Source organism: Bos javanicus, chromosome 13 (genome assembly GCF_032452875.1).
Source record: "Bos javanicus breed banteng chromosome 13, ARS-OSU_banteng_1.0, whole genome shotgun sequence".
Classification (NCBI taxonomy): Eukaryota; Metazoa; Chordata; class Mammalia; order Artiodactyla; family Bovidae; genus Bos; species Bos javanicus.
The window spans coordinates 1,934,285-1,957,853 of NC_083880.1; the positions used below are offsets into that span (position 1 = coordinate 1,934,285).

Consider the following 23,569-nt stretch of genomic DNA (forward strand, 5'->3'; position numbering starts at 1 on the left):
CTGGGTGTTCTTTGGAAGGAAGCTCAAACTCCAGTACTTTGGCCACCTCATGCGAAGGGTTGGTTCATTGGAAAAGAGTCTGATGCTGGGAGGGATTGGGGGCAGGAGGAGAAGGGGACGACAGGATAAGATGGCTGGATGGCGTCACCGACTCGATGGACATGGGTTTGAGTGAACTCCGGGAGTTGGACAGAGGGCCTGGCCTGCTGCAATTTGTGGGGTCACAAAGAGTCAGACAGGACTGAGCGACTGAACTGAACTGAATGTCTGCATAATGAGTTGGAGATAAAGATTCACTGGCGTCCATCTGCTAGTGTTGACTCTGTAGTTAAGTTTTATAGCTCTTCATGCAATGTTTCCAAAGGAGATTTCTTTGCCAGTGAACCAACTTTTACAGCACAAACCATGCTGCTGCCTTAGGCAATGTAAGAATTCTTTTCCTCAACCTTTCAGCACCGGACAGCCTATTAGGGAGAGGAGATATGATGATGTCCCTCTCAGAAGCCCTGGGTGTGTTTGCAGACCCCGTCGGGTGGGGGGTGATTCTGGTGGGGCAGACAGGGGCCTGGCAGCCCCCCTCCCTCAGAAGCATGCTGTGGCAGGCTGTCTGCCTCTGGCATCTGTGCTGAGTGCTCTGCCCTGGCGGCAGAGCTGCAGGCGCTACCCCAGCAGGGTGTGCTCTGTGTTCTGTGAAGGCTGATGTCCATGAGGTAGGCGAATGAGCTGACCTGCTGTTACTGGTCGGTAATGCTTTAAACCAAAAAGGAAGGCCTTGAATGATCTCTTCGAATATTTCTCTCAATCTCATGTCATCTAAGCTCCCTTAACACGCTCCTTCCCTGAGTGCTTCCTTCCCCTCTCTCAGCATTCTCCTGCCATCTGCCATCTCCTCACAGCCAGTGAGTGTCGGGCACTCAGATTCCAGTTCTCAGGCCTCTCTCAGCCCTGTCCTCTGGGCTCCACCTTCGGAGGCAGTATTCCTTCTCACCTGCAGTGTCATTTGCTCGCTTCCTGTCACCTTGCTCACCCATCTCCGTGGTGCGGATCCCGCAGCCCTCTGCTGACGTCTGAGGTCCCCATCACCTGGGAACAAAGTCCTTCGGAGAAGGGGAGCCGGGCTCCTGAGAGCTGACGCCCCCGCCGGCCCCCCTGCACTGGCTGCCTTCCCCAGGCCCGGCAGAAAGCGCCGCCCCCAGCCCAAGAGTGGGGTCTCTGCTTCTCCCAGCACCGCAGCCTCCGGAGCCTCGCCCAAGCCCGACCCTCAGCCCTGCCTTCTCCCCACCACCTTGCAGGTCACCACAGCTTCCTGGCTCCTTAGGCCTTCCTGAAAGTTCTGGAAGTGGTTCCCTTTGTGGTGATCCATCCCCTCAACATCCTGTTTTGGAAGGCAGTGTGGCCAGCCCCCGTTCTCACCGTTTGGTACCTCCCCCCCAGCATCCATTCTCTGGATGCACTAAGCTTCCTGAGCTTCGCACTCCCTGAGTGGACCTCTCCCGTCCACCTGAACCGTGCTTCGCTGTTTGGTGCTGTTTGTTCGGTTATCAGCGCCCTCAGCGATCCTCTTCCCCTGGGCTCTGGCTTTGCCACAGTGCTCTGGGCTGCTTCTGCCTGCTCCTCCACCTGCTTTCTAGTTTTTGGCCTAGTTTCTCCTCATTTCTGAGAATGATTTCTGCTGATTCTCTTCCCTTTAGCTTCAGTCGTGTGGGTCCTGATGCCTGTTCCCAAGGCCTGGGCAGCGGCTCTCTGGTGGAAATTGTTTGTTTATTTTCCAGGACAAGTCTAGGGTTATTGAACACACTGTTACAGACTCTGATACTAGAATGTTCTGAAATTCTTTGGTGAGAGTTTTTTCGTTTTCTGTGAAAGGCAAAGATGTCTTCAGTAGAGAGAACTTTAGTGCAGTTTTGAATGAGATGTGTCCAGAAGAGGCAGCACCGACCAGTGAGTCTCAAGCACATCAGTCTTTCCATTCTAGTTATTTATCTTAAGTTGATCCTATTTAATGTGTATTCCTGACATAGAATTTATGTCCATTAGGTCTAAAAATTAAGAATAATAGTTACAACATGTTACCATTTTCAATTTTACTTATTACTGGCAGCATTGCTGTCCACTTTGATTTTTCTAGGACTTTTGTATATAACGGTTACTTATTTAAATATTTCTTTTTGGGGCCAGTGTTTGTCCTTGAAGATTAAATATGAAATATGTTTTTGAATCTCCCCAATTCCCAAACTAACTAGGTTAATTTCTTGTGGTAATTTTTGATATATACCAACAGAAATGGAGGCAAAGGAACATTATCTTTGTTAAATTTTTTTTCTAATTGTAAAAAATTCAAATTGATAAATTTGAAAATTCAAGAAAACATAAAAATGAAGGTCACTATGATGGGCGGGGACATGCTCAATAAATCTTTACTGCAATTTTCTGTTGGTGGGCGGGGCTCTGTTCCCTCCCTGTTGTTTGACCTGAGACCAAACTATGGTGGCGGTAAGGAAGAAGAAAAGGCCCAGTTGTGGATGTGACTGGTGATGGAAGTAAAGTCCGATGCTGTAAAGAACAATGTTGCATAGGAACCTGGAATGTTAGGTCCATGAATCAAGGTAAATTGAAAGTGGTCAAACAGGAGATGGCAAGAGTGAACATTGGCGTTTTAGGAATCAGTGAACTAAAATGGACTGGAATGGGTGAATTTAACTCAGATGACCATTATATCTACTACTGTGGGCAACAGTCCCTTAGAAGAAACAGAGTAGCCCTCATAGTCAACAAAGGAGTCCGAAATGCAGTACTTGGATGTAATCTAAAAAATGACAGAATGATCTCAGTTCGTTTCCAAGGCAAACCTTTCAATATCGCAGTAATCCAAGTCTATGCCCTGACCAGTAATGCTGAAGGAGCTGAAGGTGAACAGTTCTATGAAGACCTACAAGACCTTCTAGAACTAACACCCCCAAAAGATGTCCTTTTCATTATAGGGGACTGGAATGCAAAAGTAGGAAGTCAAGAGATACCAGGAGTAACAGGCAAGTTTGGCCTTAGAGTAGAAATGAAGCATGGCAAAGGCCAACAGTTTTGGCAAGAGAACGCACTGGTCATAGCAAACATCCTCTTCCAAGAACACAAGAGAAGACTCTACACATGGACATCACCAGATGGTCAACACCGAAATCAGATTGATTATATTCTTTGCAGCCAAAGATGGAGATGCTCTATACAGTCAGCAAAAATAAGCCAGGGAGCTGACTGTGGCTCAGATCATGAATTCCTTATTGCCAAATTCAGACTTAGATTGAAGAAAGTAGGGAAAACCACTAGACCATTCAGATATGACTTAAATCAAATCCCTTATGATTATACAGTGGAAGTGACAAGTAGATTCAGGGGATTAGATCTGATAGACAGAGTGCCCAGAGAACTATGGACAGAGGTTCATGACCTTGTACAGGAGGCAGGGATCACGACCATCCCCAAGGAAAAGAAATGCAAAAAGGCAAAATGGCTGTCTGAGGAAGCCTCACAAATAGCTGTGAAAAGAAGAGACGGGAAAGGCAAGGGAGAAAAGGAAAGATATACCTATGTGAATATAGAGTTCCAAAGAATAGCAAGGAGACATAAGAAAGTCTTCCTCAGGGAACAATGCGAAGAAATAGAGGAAGACAACAGAATGGGAAAGACTAGATATCTCTTCAAGAAAATTAGAGATACCAAGGGAACATTTCATGCAAAGATGGGTACAATAAAGGACAAAAATGGTATGGACCTAACAGAAGCAGAAGATATTAAGAAGACGTGGCAAGAATACGCAGAAGAAGTATACGAAAAAGAGCTTCATGACCAAGATAATCATGATGGTGTGATCACTTACCTAGAGCCAGACATCCTGGAATGTGAAATCAAGTGGGTCTTAGGAAGCATCACTAAGAACAAAGATGGTGGAGGTGATGGAATTCCAGCTGAGCTATTTCAGATCCTAAAAGATGATGCTGTGAAAGTGCTGCACTCAATATGCCACCAAATTTAGAAAACTCAGCAGTGGCCACAGGACTGGAAAAGGTCAGTTTTCATTCCAATCCCAAAGAAAGGCAATGCCAAAGAATGCTCAAACTACTGCACAATTGCACTCATCCCACACACTCTCAAAGTAATGCTCAAAATTTTCCAGGCTTCAACAGTACATAAACCGTGAGCTTTCAGATGTTCAAGCTTAATTTAGAAAATGCAGAGGAAGCAGAGATCAAATTGCCAACATTCGTCAGATCAACAAAAAAGCAAGAGAGTTCCAGAAAAACGTCCATTTCTGCTTTATTGACTATGCCAAAGCCTTTGACTGTGTGGATCACAACAAAGTGTGGAAAATTCTTCAAGAGATGGAAATACCAGAACACCTTACCTTCTTCCTGATAAATCTGTATGGAGGTCAAGAATCTACAGTATAAACTGGACATGGAACAACAGACTGGTTCCAAATTGAGAAAAGAGTACGTCAAGGCTGTATACTGTCACCCTGCTTATTTAACTTATCTGCAGAGTATCATGCAAAATGCTGGTCTGGATGAAGTACAAGCTGAAATCAAGATTGCAGGGAGAAATATCAATAATCTCAGATATGCAGATGACACCACCCTTATGGCAGAAAGTGAAGAAGAATTGAAGAGCCTCTTGATGAAAGTGAAAGAGGAGATAGAAAAAGCTGGCTTAAAACTCAACATTCAAAAAACTGAGATCATGGCATCCAGTTCCATCACTTCCTGGCATATAGATGGGGAAACAATGTAAATAGTGGCTGATTTTATTTTATTTTTTTGGCTCCCAAATCACTGCAGATGGTGACTGCAGCCATGAAGTTAAAAGACACTTGCTCCTTGAAAGAAAGGCTATGACAAACCTATACAACATGTTAAAAAGCAGAGACATTACTTTGCCAACTAAGGTCCATCTAGTCAAAGCTATGGTTTTTCCAGTAGTCATGTATGGATGTGAGAGTTGGACTATAAAGAAAGTTGAGCATCTGTGGTGTTGGAAAATACTCTTGAGAGTCCCTTGGACTGCAAGGAGATCCAACCAGTCAGTCCTAAAGGAGATCAATCCTGGGTGTTCATTGGAAGGACTGATATTGAAGCTGAAACTCCAATACTTTGGCCACCTAATGCAAAGAACTGACTCATTGGAAAAGACCCTGATGGTGGGAAAGATTGAAGGCAGGAGGAGAAGGGGGTGTCAGAGGATGAGATGGTTGATGGCATCACTGACTCAATGAACATGAATTTGTGCAAGCTCCAGGAGCTGGTGATGGACAGGGAGGCCTGGCGTGCTGTGGTCCATGGGGTCGCAAAGAGTTGGATATGACTGAGCGACTGAACTGACTGATACTGATAACTGATTGTTCTACTACCTGCAAAAGAACAATCACTATAACTTAGTGTTATATATCCCATTAGCATCTATTGTATATTTTTATAAAATTGGGATCATATTGGTCATTTTATCCTGTTTACTTTTAACTTTTGTATTGTGATCACTTTGAGCATAATTTTGTATTAAACATTGCTGTAATGTTTGTATACTTTTAAATCACAAAGAAATATAACATCTCAGGAATATTTTGTTACTGGATATTTAGGTATTTTTGTTCCATTGCTTTAAAATCATTTCTGTTCCTCTTCAAGATGTGGATATATACAGATTGTTATGTTGTAGTGTATTTCTTTTAAAAAGAACAGTATGTGATCAATAAGGTTAGTACTCTGATTTAAATGTGTAATATTTCAGGCATTAGAAGTAGGAAGATTAATTTTGAGTAGTGTTATATCATAAAGCCATTTAAAAACCAGATGCATTGAAGGAAAGGCCCAGTGTTTTGCTTGCTTTAATGTTGGCCCAGGTTTGGAGACTAAAGCATTTACAGACCATTAGCTGTAATACTTCACTCTTGAGACCACTTGTTATAATGAACTGTCAATTATTGTGCATCTAAGTGTAGTTAAAGGGGCTGTTGTGCTTGCAGTTTAAAAGCCAGTGTTTATAAATGTGAAGGAATTGGATTATAAATGTGGTGGTTCAATGAGCCACAACTGCGTCATGCCCTGTCTGGATGCACTGGAAGATTTTGTGTTCATTTGAAAATAAGAAGCAATGGAAATATAGTGCACTTGAGCATATGGCTATATGATTTTTATGTTCCTTATGATATGTCTTGGGAAAAGTTTTTAATCAAGTTGTAAATCAGTATTTCTTTATTAAGCATGCAATAAATTGCTTTCAGCCCATAGTATGGAGTGAGAAAGATGGAAATTGGAAATATTTAAATGTACTTTTTCTTTACAAATGACTCAATAAAGCTAGTCTCTCATAATGTATGTTCTGTATTACCTGTTTGTAATTTGTTTCTTAACAATGTTTGTTTTTTGAAATCTGTGCACTTTAAAAATAGTTAACTCTAGTTTTAAAAATTAGTATGGCATTACTAGATTACCGTTCACCTTTTTTTGTAGTTAAGTTGCCCTTTGCTTTGAGTGTATAAATTCTAAATGATCATGCTGTTAAGAAACTCTTGAAAATGTTCTATTTTTCTTTTTTGACATTTCAAGTGTTTAATTGTATGCTGTTCTGAAAGGTCGATATTTGTTATGTGAAAAGTTTCTCTTGAATTTTGTTTCTTTCTTTTACCTTTTTAACACAAAAGTGGTACCTCCTTTCTGGAATAAAACAATAGAGGTGAGTAAAAGCTAACAACTTTATTCAATTCCACTCTCTCTCTTCAGTCTCACATTCTACCCTAGAGGTGATTGTCATTAGCAGTTTGGTGAGTTTTCTTCCAGAGTTTTCATCTTAAGTTTTCACAAAGGTAGGTAGGTAGATAGATGATTATAAACAGATGATGTACAGGTTACTCTATATAATTACCCATTTCTTTCAAATAGTGTACAGAAAGCAATCTAAAAGCAATCTACAATCTATGTATGTGTTGCTGTCATCTAGATAGAATAGAGGTCAGTACACTTTTACTGAAAAAGGCCAGGAGGTATTTTTGACTGTGGGCTCCATACTTTTATTGCACCTCTTCTGGGTTGGGAAGATCCCCTGGAGAATGGAATGGCTACCCATTCCTGTTCTCTGGCCTGGAGAATTCCGTGGTCTCTATAGTCCATGGGGTTGCAAAGAGTTGGACGTGACTGAGCGACTTTCATTTTCACTTCAGTGTTGTAGCACAGAAGAGTTGCAAGACAGTACCTCAGTTGTACGGGTGTGGCTGTGTCCTAGTAAAACTGTATGCCTGAATGCCAAAAGCTGAATTTCACATTATTATCATGTAAAAATATTATCCTTAAAAATTTTTTTTCCCCAACCATTTAAAAGCGTAACAACCAATCATAGCTCTATAAAAGCAGATGGATGGTTGGCCAGATTGGTCCGTGGGCTATACTTTGCCAACCTCTAGTGTAGAGTAAAAAAAAAATTACAAAATTTGCCTATTTTTTTCAGAGTTAAATATCATTGTGATACAAACGAAGGCAAACCAAGAAAACGCTTCTTTTACTGAATACTCGTCTGACACTTTACAGATAGTGAATGAGAAAATAGTCAAGTCCGCTCTTAGCCCTTCTTTCACTTGCTGAGGTAGGGGCTCAAGTGCTGGAGAGTTAAAGGGGTTTCTGGTGTTATGAGCAGTTCACAAACTCCCTCAGCAGTTCCCTAGGGAGAAGTAGCCACAGAATTACTATAAGCTTCTGCTTCATGTGGCAACCTGTACTTACATGCATCATCTTCTTATATGGACTTGTTTTGCAGTATTAGTTGACAAAGTATCTTTGTAATTGACAATTTTTATACACCTTACAGTGAATTCTTAAAAGTATATTAGTTATAAAGTTTTGTATTACTTGGAAGAGTGTAAAATAGAAAGATTGAAGGTTGCCCAGAAAATATGTTACCTTAAACCTTTCCAAATAGAGGCTTTATAGTGTTAAGGCCGTCCCATTAATTTATATCAAGGGATGCTCTCCGAATGCCTCTGATACTCTTGATTTGATCCATTTACCAGGTGTGTCTCTTGATGGCAAGTCTGCTTTCGGATCATTGAGAACATTGTGATCCACTTTTGCTGCCTTCTGGAGTAATTGCTAGGTTTAAAATTATACAATAAAACAATAGGACACCTATTGTGATACCTGTAAAATGGTTATTTTCCACCATAAGTGCAAAAAACAATATGTAATTCATAAAGCTAAAGAACTTCTTATCATGAAATAAGGAACACATGATTAAGGGTTATACTATCTGATTTTACATGCTTGGTACATGATTTAATGAAAGTGTGTGTGGTAAGAAGTACAAATCAATTTATTGTGTTTTTTAAATTTTTGAACCACTTGTTCCATATTTCATTTAGTTCATCTGAAGTGGAGGGTAAGACTGTTTCATTTTTTTTTTATTGTCTAATTTGGCAGTTTAGGGAATGAAGGATATTCTTATTAGATAACAAGTGTCAAAATACACACACATACAAACATTCACACAGATGCCCACAAGAGTGTATGAACTTTTCTTTTTTTTTGAAGTAGTTCTTCATATAAAAGTGAGAAACTATACATCGATGTAAAGAAGAACACTGAAGTATGTGTATTTTTACTACCCAGCCATAACCATTGATAATGATTTTGGGAATACTTTTCAATATCTTGTGTCTCTCTCTGTAAATATATAGAAAAACTTATATTTGTTTCTTAGGTCATATTTGTTACTTATCTACCCTGTGCCTGATACAGTAAGAAGCATTGTGGACGCAGAGGTGAAGAGAACAATCCCCTCCTTTCCTGAAATTTACTTTGTTCTGGTTGGGGGAGACAGGCCAGAACCAACAGGTCACTGTATATCTGGTTATGCTGGGTACTTGAATAAATTAAGAACAGGAAGAGAGATAAAGAGGGTCTAGGGTATGTGTGTGAAAGGGTCATAGTAAAGGTCATACTACCCATGCACTTTGGTAACTTGTATTTTTAAACTTAAAAAATGTAGCAGGAATATATACTGTGTCAGCAAACATACCTGGACTTCCCTAGTGGCTCAGACAGTAAAGAATGAGGGCCGTGAGTGGCGATGAGGGATACCCTGGTTCGACCCTCGGTAGAGAAGATTCCTGGGAGAGGGGTGTGGCTGCCCAGTACCTTGGAGAACTCCATGGACAGAGGAGCCTGGAGGGCTGCAGTCCACGAGGTCGCAGAGTTGGACATGACTGAGCGACTGACACTTTCACCTTTTCACTTTAAACATATTGTAAATAAGTATTATTCTGAATGGCATACTCTATTGATATGAATGAAAGAGGTTTTGTAACTAGTTATCCAATGTTATAAAACAAGTCTTGCATTTAAAAAAAAATTGCTTCTGTGAGCAAGGCTATAAGGAATATTATTCCCTAAAGATAGGCTATTTTGCACACTCATAGAACTCTTAGGATAAATTCCCAATAGCAGAATTATCAGGTCAAAGAGTAGTCTTTTGTTAGGAGTTTGGTTATGTGCCCAATGTGATTAAAAATATTACACAGCTCTTTCATAATTCAATTTGTTTTCCTTTCCTTTTCATTCTTCCCTCTTCATTTTCAAAGTTTCAGATCTAAGCAAAAATTAATAGTATTCTCCCAATTTAAAGAGCTTTGTATTGTGATAACATGCTACTTTAATGGTGAATTTTTTGTTTCTGAAATCAGATTCTTATTGTAAGTGAGAGGCTTAGGGCACTTGTTATTGCATCATTGCACAAGTCAACAAAGTGCTGTTTATTGCTTACAAAGTTGGTATGAAACAAAGAAAAAAGACATTAAGCACAACACACCAGCAGCTTTGAAAATGCAGGAGGGGTCAGAGCAAGTTTCAACATGTCATTTCATTTGCTTTTTGTTAAGTTCTGAAGAAAGTCTAAGAATATGGAAACGCATTACAAAAGAAGCATTCAGTCTTAAGAGAAAATCTTTTTATTTTTTTCAACACGCCTTGGGACTAGAGTTCTTTTGTTTTTGTTTTTTAATCCCAGCATAATAAAATAAAATTCGTTACCGCAGATGAAAAATTCTGACTGACTACCGCCCTCGCTGGTCTCTCTCAGGTGGCCGTCTGTGTGACACTCGTGCTGACGGTACCTGCACTCACCTGCACAGCATCTGCTTTGTGCCAAGTGCTGCGTTCCCTCAGCTTAAGGCTGGCAGAGGGATTCTTTTCTGTTCTCTGTCTCTCTCTTTTTTTGCGTATTAATTTTATTGGTGTATATTTTGTTAGTTTCAGGTGTATAGCATAGTGATTAAGTTATATACATGTATATTCATTCTTTTTCAGATTCTTTTCCCATACAGGTTATTAAAGAATGATTGAGCTATACAGGAGGTCCTTTTGGTTATCTATTTTTATGATCAGCCCTGGGATTTCTTTGGAAGGAATGATGCTAAAGCTGAAACTCCAGTACTTTGGCCACCTCATGAGAAGAGTTGATTCATTGGAAAAACCCTGATGCTGGGAGGGATTGGGGGCAGGAGGAGAAGGGGACGACAGAGGATGAGATGGCTGGATGGCATCACTGACTCGATGGACGTGAGTCTCAGTGAACTCCGGGAGTTGATGATGGACAGGGAGGCCTGGCGTGCTGCGATTCATGGGGTCGCAAAGAGTCGGACACGACTGAGTGACTGATCTGATCTGATCTGATGTGTGTGTGTTAATCCCAAGCATTGACCCCTCTCCCCTATGTTTCCCCTATGGTAACCATAAATTTGTTTTCAAAATCTATGAGTTTGTTTCTGTCTTGTAAATAAGCTCATTTATATCGTTTTTAAAAAATCAGATTCTCCATATGAGTGATATCATTGTGGTATTTGTCAGGGGGATTATTTTCCACAAGACAAAGTAGACATTTTAACACCAAGGTACTAGAAGGTTAGTAGCTCTAAATAACCCATTTCAGAAACTGTCGGCTGGTGTAGAAGGGCTGTGTTGGAGCAGCACTTCTCAGACTCTGTGCTTAAAGTCACCTGTATTTTAACCCAAATGCTAAAATGCATTTTTTGATTCAGCAAGTGCAGGCTGGAGCCTGAGACTGCATTTCTAACAAGCTCCCAGGGAATGCTGATGCTTCTGACCCATTCCTCACACCTTGAGTAGCAAAGTGTTTAAAGACGCTGGCTCCAAGTCTGCTGTTAGCCTGTGGGGACAGTGTGGTCCAGCGGGCCAGCAGCCCAGCTCTGCTGGCCACACCAGCTGCTAGCGGCTGTGGCTGGGGGCTGCCCCATCTCCTGACATGTTCTTCCTGTACTTCTTTTTCTATGCTGCCATCCCCAGAGTCACCCCTGCAATGAGATTATAGATGATCTAGATTTTCTTCTTCTTTTCTTGTATCTTCTAAGTTTTCCTGAGAGATCATGTGTGCATGTGCTTAGTCGCTCAGTTGTGTCCGACTCTCTGTGACCCCATGGACTGTAGCCCTCCAGGCTCCTCTGTCCATGGGATTCTCCAGGCAAGAATACTGGAGTGGGTTACCATGCCCTCCTCTAGGGCATCTTCCCAACCCAGGGATCGAACCCAGGTCTCCTGCATTGCAGGCAGTTTCTTTATCATCTGAGCCACCAGGGAAGCACATCAGAGATCATATATTAATTCTATAATTAGAAAAAAAGTGAATAAATTCATTTTTCAACTAGACATCCCCTTCCCCAAATCTCCGTTGATGGTTGTCCTTAGGTAACTTTTGCTTCATCTGGTCTCTTTGAAGATCTTTGAGGGTAGGTCTTTGAGGGGATTTTTAGAGTAAAGCATCTGCCTACAATGTGGGATACCGGGGTTCAATCCCTGGGTCGGGAAGATCCCCTGGAGAAGGAAGTGGCGACCCATTCCAGTATTCTTGCCTGGAAAATCCCATAGACGGAAGAGCCTGGTAGGCTACAGTCCATGGGGTCTCAAAGAGTCGGACACGACTGAGCGACTTTCTTCTTCTTCTTCTTAGAGTAAACATGTTAGGTTTACCTTTAAAAAACATTTCTGGTAAAAGAGTCACCCTTTAACCATTTTACATGTACAGTTCAGTGGCATTAACTATATTCCCACTGTTGTGCAACCATCCCCATCATTCACCTCCAGAACTTTTTGTTTTTGTGAAACTAAAACTGTACCCATTAAACTAAGTTCTAATGTCTCCATCCTGTCAGTCCCCTGGCCACAACCGTTCTGTTTTCTGTCTATGAAATGGACTACTCTAGGGGCCTCGTATAAATGGAATCATATTATATTTGTTCATTTGTGACTGGCTTGTTTTACTTACCATGATATCCTCAAGGTTCACCCATGCTGAAGCATTTGATAGGATTTCCCTCTTTTTTAAGGCTGAATATTATTCCATTTTTTGTGTGGACTGCATCTTATTTGTCTGTTCATCCATGGACAGACATTTGGTTGGCTGTTGGGAGTGTGTGCTATGAACCTAGATGAGCAGATAGCTCTTTGAGTCCTGCTTTAGCGCTACCTTTTTTTTTTTTTTGCCCACCTTGCAGCGCCTGCATCTGTCTTCCCACTTGAGTGAGAGCTTTGTCTGGCCATGTGCTCTGCCCATGTATGGGCTGTAAAGTCAGTGCCCCCCACCCTCCCACTGGAAGTAGGGGTCTATATGCATGTGCCCTCACTCCCTTGCCTCTCGGGTGGAAAAACTGCAGAGGTGTGTCCCCGTCGTCTCCTGGCGTTCCCTGGTGGTGTTGGATCCCCAGGTGTCTGCCTCGCTGACTTGTCGATGTTCCGTCCTGCACTGGCCTCCTTCCTTGGCTCAGTCTCGCACTCTCCTACTCTTGCTTCCTGGGACTACTTCCCCAGGAAATTGTTATTGGTTAGTGGCTAAGTCATGTCCGGCTTTTTGGACTGTAGCCTGCCAGGCTCCTCTGTCTGTGTAATTCTCCAGGCAATAGTACTGGAGTGGGTTGCCATTTTCTTCTCTAGGGGATCTTCCTGACCCAGGGATCGAACCCACATCTCCTGCATTGCAGGCAGATTCTTGATCACGGAGGCACCACAGAAGCCCCCCCAGTAAATAATTCTTATCAAATCCTTGATGTAGGGTGTGCCTTAGAGGAAACCCAAATTAAAGGACACTGGGGAGAGACCCTGTGTACACCTCGTGATGCTCTGTTGCCGGAGGCAATGCTGAGATTCAGGGATTTGAGGTGGATTCTGAGCTGTGTGCTGCTAGTTTCTTACCCCATCTGGCCTGATGTTCAAGAGGAAAATTAAACCTGTTCACACCACATTTGAACCTTGTTGCTATAACATGTTAAACATAAAATATATCTCTAAAGCTCTGTGTTAGCCTCCTTACAATCTCAACAAGATATTCTGTTAATTACCATACATAGAAGTAGATCCAAAGAAAGGAAAACAGTTCTACATGCAAGTAGATTTCTTGTCGGTTGAGATAGTTGTTTTCTATATATAGACCATGTTTAGCCTCTGGGGCTCTTCTTGGTTGTATCTAGTTTATTGTTTTTGGCTCATTTGGACATTCTCTGTGTATTGTATTTTTAATATAAAATTATGTATTTAGCAACAAGCTTGGAAACAGATTAAGTTTCTGGTACTAGAATTGCTGCTCAAAATGACAAAGTGCAGCCAGGAGTGTGAGTCATTCCGAGCCCTGCTTCTTCGTTGGGGATTCCAGCGTCTAGTGAGCTGTGAGCTTGCTTTGACTTGGGCCTTATTAATGTTGTACCGCATTAGAGCATTTATAGGCCAATCTTATTTAGGCAGCTACCTTAAAACTACAGAGAGTGAGACCAATACTTGGGATAGCAGAGGGAAACTGAACCTTTTTGAAGACTGCAGCTACCTAGCCCCCACCTCAAATTGACAATTAATCCTTAAGCATCTGTGTGGGTTTGGTGGGAGGAAGACGCATGCATACTTCAGAACATCTGCTTGAATCCTCCTTTTTTTGAGCTTAAAAGATAAATTACTTGAATTGACGTGTTGTCTAGCCAGTTTCTAGAACACAAATAACTTTCAAAGTAGAAAGTAGTTTCAGCTACAGAAAGTAGATGGCATTGTCACTGCAAGTGTTTCCCCTTAAAGTCATTGAAAGAGTCTCCCAGCAGATACGTTCTGTTTGGCTTGTTTTCCCAGGAAACCCATGAGCGATGTTTTCACACGACAGCACAGTTCCCTAGGTCAGGAGCAAACTTACCTGATCTTACATGTTGGAAATTTGACATCTTCTGTGATGACTTGACACAGTGACAGCTATTTGGAAAGAAATCTTCTTTTTCTTAGTGAGATAAATTCAGGTTGTGGTCACGTCAGCAAGAAATTAACATAAAGCCCGAGTAAAGCGAACTAGTTTCTCTGTGTTAACACAGAGCATTATATTCATTATGCCCATCAAAATATAGGAGGACTAATTGAGACTGAAAAAATAAAGTCAGCTCCTCTCTGAGAGTTTCCTGGCAGGGCAGCTCACCCACTCTAAGCCTCTTGTCTTCACTGTGGGCCTCTGGGCCGGCACAGAACAGCATCCTGTAAAATTACATTAAATTAGAGAACACTCGGGCAGTATTAATAGCATGTTTTGACATTTTTTCATGGCTCAAAGAGCAATAACTGGTTATCTGCTATCAGCTGTGCACTGGAGATACCTAGGAATGAGCAATTCTTTTTGTCTATATTAATCTTTCTATCCATCTGTTGACCAATCATTTGATGTATCAAGCAACCAACTAAATGATCTATGGATCTTCTTTCCTTTCTGCCTGTCAGCCCTCCCACCTATTCTGACCTCTCTTCTTCCAAATTAAGACCTAAACAGGGACTCCCTTGGTGGTGCAGTGGTTAAGACTTCGCCTTACAGTGCAGGGGTTGCGCGTTTGGTCCCTGCTGATCCCGGTCAAGGAACTAAGATCCCACATACCTCACTCCCCAGAAGACAAAAAACATAAAACAGAGACAATATTGTAACAAATTCAATAAAAACTCAAAATGGTCCACATCTCCCCCAACCCCCCCCCCACAAAAAAAAAAAAATTAAGCAAAGCTAGAATCAGACACTCTCCCAGCAGTTGAGCTCTGAATTCTAATCTTACCTTGGTGGCCCGGAACTTCCGTATCTGTTGAAGGAAGGGCTGAGTGCAGTTGGCAGTTTCTGGCACCTGTAGCTCCTGGATCAGAGCGCCTCTATTTCGGTCCTGGCTTTATCCCTTCCTGTCTTTGTGGCCTTGGGCAGAGTATTTAATCTCACTGTGCCTCAGTTTCCTCATCTGTGAAATTAGGGTCATCATTTTACCTACCAGCTGTTTGGAAGCTCAGATGAGGTGATCTCTGTAAATTGCTTAGAACAGTGTGTAGTGCACATTAAGTGACCAGTATTCACCTGGTTACCCTAATCTCGATTATTTGTGGACCATAGATGCTTGACCTGCCAGTTAGCTATCCCAGTTTTCTTCCTCCATCCGTCTTCACAAGGCTCATAGTCTAGTATTGAGACAAGCATGATTACCTAGTGAAAATAGAAGATGACATGTAACTGGGTATCAGAGGATGAGAAGGGGTTTGCCAGGGAGAGGATGCAGGGGCCATCGTAGGCAGAACTGTGTTAGAATGCAGGAGAGAGCTCAGCACGCTTGGTGTACGGCAGTCTATTGTGGCTGGCGTCGAGGATGCTTGTGGGATGATGGAGGTGAAGAATGGAGATGAGATCCTGCATCAATATACAGATGGACACCTGGCGCCTCCTGAGACCCCAGCTCTTCAGCACAGTGACTCCCCACTGTGGGGGACTAGGCACCCGTGATTCCCCAAAAGTGGGCTCTGAGTTTCAGACAGGCCGTGAGGGACTCGTGGATGCATTGTGAAACCCTCACCGTTTTCTCCTCAGGACGCGTGCTTCCCCTTTTCTTAATATTGGTATTATTTAACCTTAGGACTCACTTATCCATTGGCCGTGCGTTGGCGGATAAGGTGGCCCAGTTTTTATGCTTCTGATTGAATAGCTAAGCAGCTCATCCTAGCACAGAGAGCTCCACAGTGGGTATTGTGAGGCTTCAGGCCTGGGGTTGCTTCTAACCAATAGTGGGACCTTAAAAGGTACTTTCCTTCTCTAGGTCATGTTTCTTTATCTATGAGATAAGAGAAGTGGTTTGGGGGTTCTTAGGCACCCCTTTGGGAGTTTGGTGAAGCTTCTAGGAACCCCTTCAAGTTTTTAAATGCCTCATATAAAATACACAGAACTACAAAAGAAACTGTTTCATTGAAAGGAAGATATAAAAATAGTAAATAAATTTGGGGTATGATAATATATGTACATCTTATTAACACATTCATAGCTACTATAAGTTCAAATTATTGATGAGCACAAATGACATTTTGCATTATCTGCAGTAAAAATACCTGGAATTTACATTGAAAACCAACTCCCAGGTGCTGTTAATACCAGTGTGGTTTGTGATTTATATTTGTGATTAGAGGAAATGTCATACTTCAGTTAGAGGCTAGTGAAAATAATTATGTAATAATTTTTCCCATCCAAATTTATGGAACCTCGGATTGCACCTTTGGACCATGTATTGGTGATCCATGGAACTCAGGTTACCAATCCTTGGACTTCTAGGATGTTCTTTAGCTGATTCTTTGGCTATCAAATGATGTGATAATCTTCATAATACTCAATTTCCAAATAAGTGAAAAATGTTAAAATTTCCATTTAATTCGTAAAGCTCTTATCATTTGCTATGCGAAGAACCCAGGTGCTTGGGGAGGTGCGGGAGGGGCTTCTATCTGCGGTATTGACTGCACTGGTGTCTGGTTCAGCATTGCTCGTGGCAGTTGCTCAAGGCGCTCAGTAACGGCAGCTGTGGGGGTGTAGGCCATGCAGCTGGTCTCATGCACTTAGTGACCCCTGAGCCATGGCTACCACTGGACGTGCAGGGATAGGGTCCCGTGCGCCTCCCGTCACACTGATCAGCTGATCAGTATATTAATATAACATTGTTAAAGAAAACCTCTTACTTAATATGTGTTGTTGATTCAGGACCCTGAACTCACGGCTCACAGCACTGCGACTCACGCCTGAGTGAAGCTCGTCTAATGCATCAGCGTCCCTAAGCTCAGGGACGCTAGGCAGCACGTCAGCACAACACTCAGGGGCCGTTTTAAGCAGTGAGGTCACCAGTGAGAAGCACAAAACTGTGAAACGATGGCAGTAAATAGACTGGGAGGAATGCTTGTTTATGGTCCGAGAGCTGAATCAAGAAGGCAGAGCAGAGCCTTGCTTGACCTTAAGTGGAGTCATGTGCCTTAGGGGCTGAGACTTTTTGCCTCTCTGCACATGTCCACCGAGAACCACTGAAGTGCTCCCTGTATATTTTTGTTTGGTTGTTTCTTTGTCTCTCTGAGTAGTGTGCAGCGTCTTAACTCCTTGACCAGGGGTTGCACCCCTGCCCCTGCAGTGAAGTGTGGAGTCCTACCACTGGACCTTCAGGGGCTTCTCATACTGCCTGTGTTATTTTTGCAGTTACACGTGAATTTTAGTGAGCAGGTGCCTTTGCAGTCCTGGGGATGGACTGTTTACGCCAGTATTTCTTTCTGGACCTGAGGTCTAGTTGTGACGCTGCCATTCTGTGTATCTGATCTTGATTTAGTTATTTTATGACTCTGGATCTCTGTTTTCTTCCTCATAAAACAAAGATGTGGGGAAAGATCAGTCGTGGTAGATTTTTTTTTTTAAATAGCAGGAATAACTTCATTCATGTAAAACCTCAGGTCGTTGGCTTCCTGCCTCCCCCACAGCTCTTCTCTTCTACCAGTTTTATCAAGAACATACAGAGAACCATTAGGCTAGATTTTCCTGTTGGTTAGATTTTCCCTTTTATTCATTTGACAAATATTTATTGAGCACAATTCTGGATGCTGTTCTTATACCAAATTCACTAAAAAAATGATTAGAACTATTTGTAAATGGCCTGCAAATCACTTTTATTTGTAATTCTTATTAAATAGGTTTTCATCTTTTGACCTCTCTTACTATCAAATGGTCCAAATAATCTTTCAAATTCACTGTTTTTTCAGATTCATCAGATTCACTGAGGAGCGCTATTCAGGCTTCACTCACCCTGGTCTGGGAATCCTTCATCTCTGAGATTAGAACCAAAAATACCCTCCTCGGTGGTCACATCTGAAGGTAGGTCATTTGGAAAGCAGGGCCCACACCCACAAGCTAAACCCATTTAAGGTGACACCCAGTATTTTCCTGGGCATCCCTCATTTTGGGGGTTGTGCTTAACTTCTCTACTAGAAGGTAATCATGATGGGGATGCCTTTTCCTTCTGGTGAATTCATTTCAAAACCTATGTGTTCAAGAGTAGCAAAATAATGTAGGAGTATGTATTGACAATCTTGAAGTCCCCTTCTGCTAGTTTTAAAGAACATTATAATTTTTACATATGGCAGTTGATGTGTGATTTTTCTTAGTCTTCTGTGCATGAAAACTAAAAGCACAATTTGTTAAGATTATAACTAGTTCTTCAAAGGAGATTCATTCCTCTAAGAGGAAAGAAGGGCATTGCCAGTAGATTTGGATCAGTTGGTTTTCACCTAGGGAATGTACTTTAATCATGAGATCTTCAGATTTATCAGAACAGTGTTAATCTTTAGTGAGGGAATCTTTCATCATTGGCATTTCTGTCCTTTAGAGAAAAAAAAACAGGATTTTTCTCTGAAATGCCTTTTTAATTATGAAATGATGAGGTTGAATTATTTCTATTTCTGTACTAAGAACTGGCTTAAGGAAGGCATGGAGATGTGTGGTAGCTTCAGTTTTAATTTGATATGGATTATTTCATGTTGACAATCGTAGGTTTTTAATAAATCTGTTGATGTTCAGATGGTAGGGGCAAAAGGACATGGTCTGCAAGGGAACCCTATTCCAGCCGATACCTTGGTGGTTCCAGTGAGCTCTGCTTCTCATCACGCAGGCTCCATACATTCCCCTCCTCACTGGCTCTAGACTTGACCACACAGCTCGCTTTGGTCAACAGGACATTACAGGATACAAGCACTGGCTTGGTGAACACTGGGACATTAGGTCTTGTCCTCTTGGAATGTTCCTTGGTGCTGTAGAAAAGCTTACCCTGGACTCTTAAGTGATTGGCTCTGTGGCGAGAAACCCTGAAGGATGAGGCCATCTTGAATGTTCCAGCCCCAATCCACCTTCTAACTGAACGTTGCCTATGGAGTGACCTCACCTACACCATGTTGAATAAAACTGCTCAGCTGAGCCCAACCAATCCAGGGAATTGTAAGAAACAATCAATTATTGTTGTCTTAAGTCACTGAGTTTTGCCGTGGTTAGTTGCATTGCAGTCAATAACAGAAATTATGCCCTACTTTAAAAAATGTGTCCAAAGGGATATTATTCTGTGAATGTTCGTAGAAGACATTGTTCATTTCATAATGCTATGATGCTGTAATGCCACTAGAAGTACAGTGAGCAAGGGTAGGCATGTGTGTGTGCACGCGTGCGTGTGTATGTGTATGTGTGTGTGAACTAAAGTTGTGGGATCCTTTCGTCCACCATTGCAACTGAGTGTTATACATGCAATATTTTTATTTTCACGAAGGATATACCTGAAGAAGTTACCTTGGAAAGTAATCACTCTCTTATTCATTCATGTTATGGAAGGTATTGAGAAGTGTAAAGCAAAGAGCCATCACCTAGAGTCCCACCACCCAGAGGCCAACTTTGGAAGTTTTCATTTTGTAACAGTAATTAACACAGTAAAAAGCTTTCCTTGATTTTTCTTTGAAATTCAAGTATATAAATTATATCCATTGAGAGTGTAGATGTTCTAATATTCTTATACAAGTGGTTTTAAACATGTGCTCAGGTCTAAATTAGTATTTATAACTTGGCTTAAACTTATAATTGCTATAAGTCAATACCTAACTTTTTAGTAAGTGCCACTGTATAAATTTACTTTCTTCCTTCCTCTTCCCTCTTGACCTTGAAAGTCAGATGAAATATCATAGAAAGCATGATTTCCTCGTTCATGTTGGAGGAAACTGGAAGGAAACTATCTTTGAGAGAGTCTGCCCCAAGGATACAAAATTAGAGCTTTCCTCTGGGTTTGCATCCTCCCCCTTCTGTTTCCAGCAACCACAATATTCTGAGTTCTTTGTGCTTAAGAGAAAAACTAGGAAGACTCCTTCATGATCCAAATAGTCCTTCTAAGAGGCTTATTGTACTCTCAGGTGTTCATTACAGATGGTGCATTTGTTATGAATATGCTAGGTAAGAAAGAAAAGCAAAAGAGCGTTGGAATGCCTTCTTACCATCTTCTTCCCTCTGTGCCCTTCTCGGATCCCTTTCGCCCTCCTTCCAAGCTTTTTGTTTGCTTGTCGTGTTTCCAAATATTAGTAAGTTGAGGTCTTGTTCACCTGTCAGACGTCTTGCCCATGACCTATGGTTGGGATGATTTTTTTCCATTATTTTAAATATGAGAGTTTGAAACATTCATGGCACTGCATACCTAGCACTGCATGTGTTTCCCCCTTAATAATCAGTTTATGGAAGTTTGAGATCTGGTGGCTTTTGCCACTGAGTAGGTAAGTCCTGCTGTAGGATGGAATAGAATAATTTTGAACTGCAAAATTTTAGATCATTATATTCTGTTTCATTTCAAGATGTTAAGGTAGGAAGGGGTCGTTGAAATGATATAGATAGTGCAACCCTACCATTCCTTTTTTTTTTTTTTTTTCTGTTTAATGAAACCGAAGGTGAGGGCCATTCTTTAATTCATCACTTGATCACTGTTTATGGGATGCCCTAGGTTTGCCTCTCGGAGAAGGCAATGGCAACCCACTCCAGTGTTCTTGCCTGGAGAATCCCAGGGACAGAAGAGCCTAGTAGGCGGCCATCTCTGGGGTCACACAGAGTTGGACACGACTGAAGCGACTTAGTAGCAGCAGCAGCAGCAGCAGGTTTGCCTCTCTCGGAGCTGCTGCAGGGTGTGGGAAGTAAGGAAGTGAAATGATTTGCTCAGTGACACAGATGGAGTTTTGGCAGCACCAGAGCTTCAAAACAGGCCTCCATTTCTTTGAGGTATTACTTTATAACAAATTTCCAGTCTTGATTTTTTTTTTTTAAAGTTGGTATTTCCTGTAATGGAGTAAGATGACAGTCCATAGATGTTTATACAAGATTTATGAGTTTTAGAATAATTGACTATATGTATGTTGACAAAGCTAGAAAATTTGATGTATATATGTATAACTGAATCACTTAGCTGTATGTCAGAAATTAACACAACATTGTAAATCAACTACACCTCAATAAAATAAATTTTAAAAATGAAGTTATTTGCTTTATGCTGATACAAAGGTGCTTTTTGCTTTTTTTGAATTACCCGTGTTTAAAAAAACAACCTAAAAGAGTGGAATTTTGTGTCAGTCCCCTGCTGGGTTGCATGACTTATGTCCCTTTTACTGTTGAAAGTTTTTAGCAAACTTCAAAGCTGGATAAGAAACTTAAATGTCTTCTTATTTGAGTTCATTGGACCGATGAAGAAATCAGGGCAAGGGCAGGTTACTTGCTGACGTTCATAGGGCAAGTTCAGTGCCAAGACACTTAGACGTTCCATTGTTTGACTTGAAGTACAGTACATTTTTCCTTGGGTGTGGAGTCATTGCTGGCAGGGCAGGTACCACACGCGCGCACAGCCACACACACACGTCCACACTCTCACATGTTCTTCGTGACGAATCCGTTTTCAGAGCCATGGGTTGTGCACTGTCTTCTCCCAAAGCTACTCTGAGATGAGGATGGGGTGCACTCGCCTGTCGGGCGGTCCCAGGAGGCACCAGTGGGGGGCACATGAGACACGGAGGAGACGGGCGGTAGCGGGCGTGGGCAGAGCCCACCGGGGCAGCAGGGTCTCCTGCCGCGGAGCACTGTCTTTGCAGAGGGTGTAGCATAAGCTCCCAGCGGCCCCCTGCAGGGGTGACAAGCGGGCGGTCTGTGTCCCTGACTTTCCTGAAGGTCTTCCTCATAGGAACGTGATGGAAGGCCCAGGAGCAGAGCCTCCGGCCCTAGAGGTAGGCCTCGTGGGTGCGTGTGGGAGCTGAGCGCCTGGAGAAGGGGGAGCGGGGTGCCGCCTGTGGAGGGGCCACGTCTGCAGGCCCCGGGGGGGACTGGGCTGTGAGCGGAGGTCTACGCGCAGCGCGGCTCTGACAGGGGCCCGGTCTCGGCTCTTCTCTGTTCTTCCGTGTGCCCAGCGGCGTGGAGGAGGACGGCGCTGGGCAGTAGGTGCTCCTGCGACGCCGGCGGCAGCGGGCAGCCTCTGTTCCCCTCAATGCCAGCCCCCCTCCACTTGCTCCTGCGTGCAGACGGAGCATTAGATGCTGTGTTGCTGGACTTCCTTGCCCTCTGGTGTCCGGATGGATTCGGACATGAGGAGGCTGTAGAGGCGATGGGAGAGAACCGTGAAGTCAGTCTCTGTCCCCCGGGTCTCTTCTTGCCATCAGGCTGGCGGTTTTCTCCGTCACCCTGGTGGAAGCCCCAGAGTGTTGGGCCGCCCCTCCCGCAGCCGCAGCTCTTTCTTGCGTCCCCGAGGCTCTGCCGCTTGGCCCCTGGCCTTCGCATTGCCTGATTGTTTCCCCCAGCCCCACCACACCCGGGAAATAATCCCTTATTCAGTGTCCTCAGTGTCTCCTGCCTGCGTTCCATCTGCTTCCTGCTGGGCTTGGCTGAAACACTGGTTTGAAGAGTTTGCCCTCCAGACTGAATTGAATGAGATGAAACAGCTAGAGATGGTCTGAAGATACAAGATAATGAAGTGTAAATTGTACTTAGCCCTAAGGACACTCAGCATGTGGGATACGTTAACAAAAGAAGGGGTGCTTATGAAAGAAGACAGTTTTGGAGGGCTGCCTTAGGTTGTAATTGGTGAACTTTTCTTTTTTTGGTCTACTCTATGGGTAGCTCTGTTTCAGTTATGACTTGAAAATTAGAAGTTCTGCCTTATTATGATCATGTATGCAGTTAATTATAATGTATTTGACCCCGTAAGGTGGAATAATAGATAATTCAGAGAAACAGAAGACTGAAGTGGATCTACCTATCTGGAAATTTCAGAGATTTCTCTCATGTATTTTAATTTTAGATAAGTAAGTCAACTCCTCCTAATTTCTTATATTTGTCATCCCTCTAATGGGTTATAATCCAGTTTTTGGAAGATTTTTTAAAAAGCTGATGTGAAAGGCATTTCAGCTTAGAATAAAGTGCTGTAGCAACAGAAAGCACTGATTTTGTACTTATTTACAGAGGGCCCCCTGTGAGTCAGGCATTTAGCTAAGCACCATGGAGTCAGTAATGAATAGTATTTGATCACTGCTTTCAAGGAAATTACAACATAGTTGGGAAAATAGACTTCAAACAAATAATTATGATAAATATTTTAAGTATTTTAAGTGTCTACAGGGTATTATGTATATCTATATGAGGGTGTAGTTAAGCTTGTGAGTGTCAGATATTTCTTCATGGAACAAGTGACATTGAG

General features: G+C 42.3%; 1 protein-coding gene across 5 annotated transcripts in view; it reads left to right on the top strand.

Moving 5' to 3' along the window:
• The window catches only part of PLCB4 (phospholipase C beta 4), a 482,736-nt gene that overhangs the window by 65,269 nt on the left and 393,898 nt on the right, over positions 1 to 23,569 (top strand). For all 5 annotated transcript variants that reach the window (XM_061435584.1, XM_061435591.1, XM_061435583.1 and 2 more), the window contains exon 2: positions 18,084 to 18,195. The gene's annotated coding sequence lies outside the window, so the exon portion shown is untranslated. The remainder of the gene's footprint in view (positions 1 to 18,083; positions 18,196 to 23,569) is intronic.